We start from the raw sequence: 7,469 nt of genomic DNA on the forward strand, positions 1-7,469 counted from the left end.
TAAAGCTTGTAAACACACAACAGGTACCAGTGATGATGAAAATACCACTTCAGGCAAAGATGGGGATTAAGTATGAACTTTCTGGAGGAAATTATCAATCTTTTGTATGAAACTTCCTGGCAGATTAAAATTGTGTGCCCGACCGAGACTCGAACTCGGGACCTTTGCCTTTCGCGGGCAAGGGCTCTACCAACTGAGCTACCGAAGCACGGTGCTTCGGTAGCTCAGTTGGTAGAGCGCTTGCCCGCGAAAGGCAAAGGTCCCGAGTTCGAGTCTCGGTCGGGCACACAATTTTAATCTGCCAGGAAGTTTCATGTCAGCGCACACTCCGCTGCAGAGTGAAAATCTCATTCTGGAATCTTTTGTAACTTAAAAAAAACATCCAAATGATGTACCCAATGAAAGAAGTGATTTGAAAAAAAAAAGGTTTTCTTTGAGAATTTTTCTGATGTCTTTCACTTAACTGATTCTAATCACTAACTCGTCTCATTGAATTCTACCACTTCTTCCCTCTAACCCCCCCCCCCCCCCCCCCCCACACACACACACCTACCAATCCCCTTAGCCTTGTTTTCATGATAAACCTTATAGCATAGTTTTTTTTTTAATATGAAGAGACTGACTGACATACATGTGACAACTGTTATCTAGTAGTTTGATGTCAACATCTGATGTTAATGACTCTTTTATTCCAAAAAGTTTTCTTTTAGCCCTTTTACTGCAACACAGATAAATCACATTGTGGTTGTTATACTCATCCTGTGTATTACCATTGTTCATCATAACCATTTATAAAATGTTTGTAACTTCTCTCCTGTTGTTTTACATTGAGTATGCTAAACATTCAGTAACGTACTTTTGTTGTTGTTGTTGTTGTTGTTGTTGTGGTCTTCAGTCCTGAGGCTGGTTTGATGCAGCTCTCCATGCTACTCTAACTTGTGGAAGCTACTTCATCTCCCAGTACCTACTGCAGCCTACATCCTCCTGAATCTGCTTAGTGTATTCATCTCTTGGTCTCCCTCTACGATTTTTACCCTCCACGCTGCCCTCCAATACTAAATTGGTGATCCCTCCATGTCTCAGAACATATCCTACCAACCGATCCCTTCTTCTAGTCAAGTTGTGCCACAAGCTCCTCTTCACCCCAATTCTATTCAATACCTCCTCAATAGTTATGTGATCTACCTATCTAATCTTCAGCATTCTTCTGTAGCACCACATTTCGAAAGCTTCTATTCTCTTCTTGTCTAAGCTATTTATAGTCCACGTTTCACTCCCATACACGGGTACACTCCACACAAACACTTTCAGAAACGACTTCCTGACATTTAAATCTATACTCGATGTTAACAAATTTTTCTTCTTCAGAAACGCTTTTTTGCCATTGCCAGTCTACATTTTATATCCTGTCTACTTCGACAATCATCAGTTATTTTGCTCCCCAAATAGCAAAACTCCTTTACTACTTTACGTGTCTCATTTCCTAATCTAATTCCCTCAGCTTCACTCGACTTAATTCGACTACATTCCATTATCCTCGTTTTGCTTTTGTTGATGTTCATCTTATGTCCTCTTTCAAGACACTATCCATTCCGTTCAACTGCTCTTCCAAGTCCTTTGCTGTCTCTGACAGAATTACAATGTCATCGGCGAACCTCAAAGTTTTTATTTCTTCTCCATGGATTTTAATGCCTACTCCGAACTTTTCTTTTGTTTCCTTTATTGCTTGCTCAATATACAGATTGAATAACATCAGGGATAGGCTACAACCCAGTCTCACTCCCTTCCCAACCACTGCTTCCCTTTCATGTCCCTCGACTCTTATAACTGCCATCTGGTTTCTGTACAAATTGTAAATAGCCTTTCGCTCTCTGTATTTTACCCCTGCCACCTTGAGAATTTGAAAGAGAGTATTCCAATCAACATTGTCAAAAGCTGTCTCTAAGTCTACAAATGCTAGAAACGTAGGTTCGCTTTTCCTTAATCTTTCTTCTAAGGTAAGTCGTAGGGTCAGTATTGCCTCACGTGTTCCAGCATTTCCACAGAATCCAAACTGATCTTCCCTGAGGACGTCTGTAAAGAATTCGCGTTAGTATTTTGCAGCTGTGACTTATTAAACTGATAGTTCGGTAATTTTCACATCTGTCAACACCTGCTTTCTTTGGGATTGGGAATTTTATAATGTTCTTGAAGTCTGAGGGTATTTCGCCTGTCTCATACACGTACTTTTAACTTGTATTATATTTAATATGCATTTATGGTCAGTACGTTGCCTTCACCTAAAGTATGTTCCTACTCCCAAGCTGTAGTTCTCATTGTAATGAACAAAAGTCATATATTTCTTTCCTACTTAAACCCATTTATTTTCAAATGCCATTATGTAAACAATAGTCATATACTGATGTGTTAGATAAATCATTGGTAACCCAATGTCTACATTCATCTAATGTTCTTTAGTCTGTACATATGAAAGTACATATTTTGTTTAGCAATAACTTGTCTTAATCAGGTGAAGTCTTTCTACTACATGCCTTTCAAAATATATACTTAATGACCTTTAGCTAAAGTTTTATGAATTTAAGGAATGTTACACATCACTACCACTACTATACACAAGTGTTGTTAACATTGCTTAACGCCAAATCTGGGCACATGGCTAGTTATTCTGCTGTTATTTATTACCCTCCCCTCCTTTATGATATTAGCATTACTGACATACTAAGTTTCCGATGAAGCACTCTAATGTAACTTTAGTTACATATGAAGGTTTTCTTTAAATGTAGTCTATATGTGACAGTAACTGGTCACTGCTATAACATAGATGCATATGAATGCTGAGTGATAATTCAACCAGTTTCTGAACCCTGTACTTTGTCTTGTCTTAATGTCAATATAATTGACATTTGCTTATACACATTTCACCAGGTGTATTCAGTGAATATGATACCGTCTAACATCAGGGTTTTATAATGTTTTCTACCTCGTATTGTAGGATCTTTGTTATCTTATGCCATGAGATAGCAACTTCATTTTCTGTTTACATATGAAATTTTACCAAAGATGTTCACCAAAGATAGCGTAGTAACAAGTGACTTGTCACTGAGATATTTTTATACCTAATGACGAAAACATAGTTTTAAAGATCTTTGACCAACTTTTCAATTTTTGTACAAAGCAATACTTATAGTCCTGATCTCTTCTCTTCAGCACTGCTCTGATTGTTTTTAGTTTTCGTATGTTTGCTTCTAAAAGTCCATTGTCGTATATTGATACTCATGGCATGCACTACACATTATTTATGTAAGGACCAATGTGATGTGGTGGCTTAAACCATTTTAACTCTGTAGGTATTCACGTATTTTCCACTTCTTTGTAAAAGAACAGTTAACGTTTCCTGTCTACTATATATAATTATTTGTATCTTTGGATAGTATCCATGAAGATGGCCCAAGACTGAAACAGTTTGATGTCTGGATTTAAACTAAAAGCAGCTGATGGTCAAATATGTATTTTGTACAGAATCCCATTCTCTCTGCAGAGTATCATTTCGCTTGCGGTTTGATTGGCGCCTTTCTATGATTTCCTCTAATATAGTTTCAAATACCTTGTCGGTTCTGCCTTCCTTCAACCACTACGATACTACGTTTTGATGAGCTGTGATGTAAATGGGGCATAGCGCCTCCGCTGATGTTCTGCCGATGTCACCTGACATCCTGAGCTGAAGTCCTTTATGGTCACGTCTCACAATGGTATTTCCCAGATTTAGAGAAAGCATTTGACAATCTCAATAGGGCACCAGAAGGGATAAAATACAATAAGCAAAAGATAATTTATGACTTCTATAGAAGCCAGACTGCAGTTACAAGAGTCGAAAGAGATGAAAACGTAATCATAGTTGAGATGGGAGAGAAAAAGATTAGTGTCTTATGCATGATCTTATTGAATCAGTAGACTGAGATTTGAAGGAAACTAACGACAAGTTTGGAAATGGAATGAAAGTACATAGAGAGGAAATAAAAATTTTGGGGTTTGCCAGTCACATTTCAGTTACTGCAGACAGCACAAAGGACGTGAAAGAGGAGTTGAACGGAATGGATAGTATCTTGAAAATAGGGTATAAGTTGGACGTAAAAGTTGAAACCAGTGTAAAGAAGTAGAGCGAAATTACAAGTATTATTAGAATAGAAAATAGCGCTAAAAGTAGTAGATATATTTTCCTATTTGGACAGAAAAGTAACCAACAAACCACCGATATAGAAAATATTTAAAATCCAGAATGGCAATAGTAAGAATGATATGTCCAAAATTAGTAGTTTAATGACTTCCAGTACAAATCTAAGATTAAGGTAATCTTATCTGATGATATTTGTCTTGAGAGTAACTTTGTATGAAAGTTAAATGTGGACGTTCAGACAAGAAGAGAACTGAATCTTAGGGAGAGTGGTGCTACAGAAGAATGCATATGATTAGATGGGCAGCTCGCATTGCAGACGAGGAGGTAATGAATGGAATGGAAAAAAAAAGAATTTTATGGAACACCTTGATTAACAAAGAGGTTCAGGACATTATGAGGCATCGAATTGAGAAGAGCTGAAATGAAAATTATGACACATCTTAATTAAAAGAAGGGATCGGTTGGACACATTCTGAGGCACCAAGAACTTCCATATCTCCAGCGTGCTGGGCTCAAACAGTTCAGCAACTTTTATGTGATTAGAATAATTGTTAAAGGAGCGTCGTAACATGTATATGAATTTTTATTTACTCAATGATGACAAATTTCGGACAATTCACCCATTGTGAATTCATTCATTTACTGAAGTTTGGCGTTAGAGCCACACCTAAATTACAGGCCGCAAAACACGCCAACGACATGCTGTACACTGCGTTGCCACACGTGTATCACCTTATCTCTAAACGTTTTGACATATTGCGACGTATTTGTTGGCGATATATTGTATAGTGCCACGTTGACATCATTTGTGGCCTGTAATTTGTGTCCGATTGCAACGATAAACTTCCGAAATAGCCTTCCGAAATTAGCCATGAGTGAGTAAATAAAATTTCGTACTCAATTCTAGACGGTTGCTTTAACAATTATTGTAATCATCAAGGAATTGTTAGTTCTGTAATGGAAGGAAGTGTGTGTATGTGTTTGGTAGAAGTTGGAGACAGAATACAGTAAGGAAGTTCAGTGGGATGTAAGTTTCGTTAGTTACGCAGAAATGAAGAGGTTTGTGCAGGACAGACTAGCCAGGAAAGCTGCGTCAGGCCTACTTCAGATTAATGACAGCAACAACAATAACAGCAGCTACGAAAATCGAATTTCGCTTTGATAGGAGGTTTTAAAGTGCTTAATTCTCACAGAATTTCCTTCGATACTTAGATACTTCAGTGTCATAATATGGTGTTACCTCGGAAAACTATTTTCTAACACTTTTTGCGAACTTATATTGTTAATTTAACAGCGTACCATTACTTTTTCGTCAGATGATTGATACATAGGAAAAAAACGCTCGATAAAGTCATATTTGTATACATTATCTAAGCAGGAAATAGGAGCGTGGCTGTACGTTGTTGCTAACTGGTTAATCGGATCAGATCTGAGGTGGATACGGCGTATTCCTTTCCCTACCACATGCCAGATCAGCTTTCAACAAACGCTATTTCAAAACGTTATCTCGTCGCTTAATGAACTGTAATCCCATGTTAATGATTACACTGTAGCACCTCGGCGGTATCATATCTGCTTGCTTTTATGACGAGTGCGCTTTTATCACCCTTTACGGCATTTATTTGAAGTTACCGTTTATATTACTTGTCGAGCACAATTATATACTCATTTAAGCTATTATATTTGTTCCGAAAGGACCAAGAGAGTCGGTTAAGAATATTTTTACATATCTTAGAGGAACTGTAACCATGGCCGATTACCAGAAGCACTGAGCTGCACAATTGTTAATTCACATTTAAACATTATCCACTTAGATTTAAGCGATGAAAATAAGTAGGCACTAATGCTGAAAACACTATAATGGTTTAACGAACTGCGGAGAACAGGTTAAATATCACTATCTTGAGAAAAGTGAAGTAAAAGAGAGGGAGAGAGACACTAATGCCAAGTGATCGAAAACATTTTCACCACAGAGAGCTGTACTTTGAAGAAAATATATTGAACGTCAGTACTGGTGCCAGACAGGTAGCATTTATATGCAGCAAGAGTAAACTGTGAATGATAGTTCTACTGATAATGATTAATTCACTAACATGGAATGGTATGATGACTGTTCAGCATTATATGTTTTTAGAATACCGCTTTCAAAAATACCATTGCTGATCCAGTTATATGTAATTTTTGACATTCACGTTGCTAAATATTTTTACCAATTTGGCTCGTAATAAGATGCAATCACCTGCCTTTTCGGAAATATACTCCATTGGCATTATTATTATCTTCGCCACTGAATTATAATGTCGCTATAGCATTAGGATGACACTCAATTTACGGGATTCTGTAACAGGACGATACGTAAATCCTCAGTGTGAAAGTTTAACGAGAAATACTCTTAAAACAGGTAAAACTGTTGGTCGTATATTGCAAGGAGGTTCAGTAAATTCTTCTTCCAAATTAACAATAACACAGCCCCACGCGGAGACGTCCTGGAGCTCTGCCTTCACTTTCATCTACACCTCCCTCTTCTATCTCTGTCTTCACTTGTTCTTATAATAGAATAAGATTCTTGCCCACTTGAAGCTAATTTGATGCAACTAAGAACTTCGGGTTCTCCAGTGAAAGTGGTTGCTGCCAATCATATTGTACACAAGAAAAGTAAAACAAAGCAGCTGCTGCTGTATTAATCTTATTCTCATCGCATTATGACAACTTTCAGCTGTGCAGTATTCAATGAGGAATAAAGTTCTCCTCTAGACTTTACAACGCGTTGTGGTATTCAGCCATTCAGACCTTCACCTCCTTGGTTTTTCTTCAGATCTCTGAATGTAGGAAAGAAAGTGTCCGGTCATTTCTCCGGTTTTCTGAAGGAATGCTACTTACGTTTACAGTTCAAATGGCTCTGAGCACTATGGGACTTAGATCATCAGTCCCCTACACTTAAAACAACTTAAATCTGACTAACCTAAGGACATCAAACACATCCATGCCCGAGGTAGGATTCAAACCTGCGACCGTAGCAGCAGCGCGGTTCCGGACTGAAGCACCTAGAACCGCTCGGCCACAACGGCCGGCTCGTTTACAGTGAGCATGCCATGTTCAGTTCTGCTTATAAATGTGTCCCATGAGGATCTCGTGCCTGTCGCACTACTTTTTGGTTTCTTTTCTGATCTCATTATACTTTTATTCAGCTTCCTCAGTCCTGTTCTGTAAAAACTCTTTAAATGCTTAATCTTCCATTTTATGGATTCTCACTTCTCCATGCAAATCTTAAGTCCCCTTTTCCGAATCAATTTGT

At 37.9% G+C, this 7,469-nt stretch overlaps 1 non-coding gene across 1 annotated transcript; it reads left to right on the top strand.

Annotated features, from left to right (window-relative positions):
• The first annotated feature begins 212 nt into the window (after nucleotides 1-212).
• Nucleotides 213-287, top strand: Trnas-cga (transfer RNA serine (anticodon CGA)). Its single transcript has one exon. It is a non-coding gene; the product is annotated as a tRNA-Ser (tRNA).
• Nucleotides 288-7,469: the final 7,182 nt, after the last annotated feature.

This window comes from Schistocerca serialis, chromosome 5 (assembly GCF_023864345.2).
Source record: "Schistocerca serialis cubense isolate TAMUIC-IGC-003099 chromosome 5, iqSchSeri2.2, whole genome shotgun sequence".
Classification (NCBI taxonomy): domain Eukaryota; kingdom Metazoa; phylum Arthropoda; class Insecta; order Orthoptera; family Acrididae; genus Schistocerca; species Schistocerca serialis.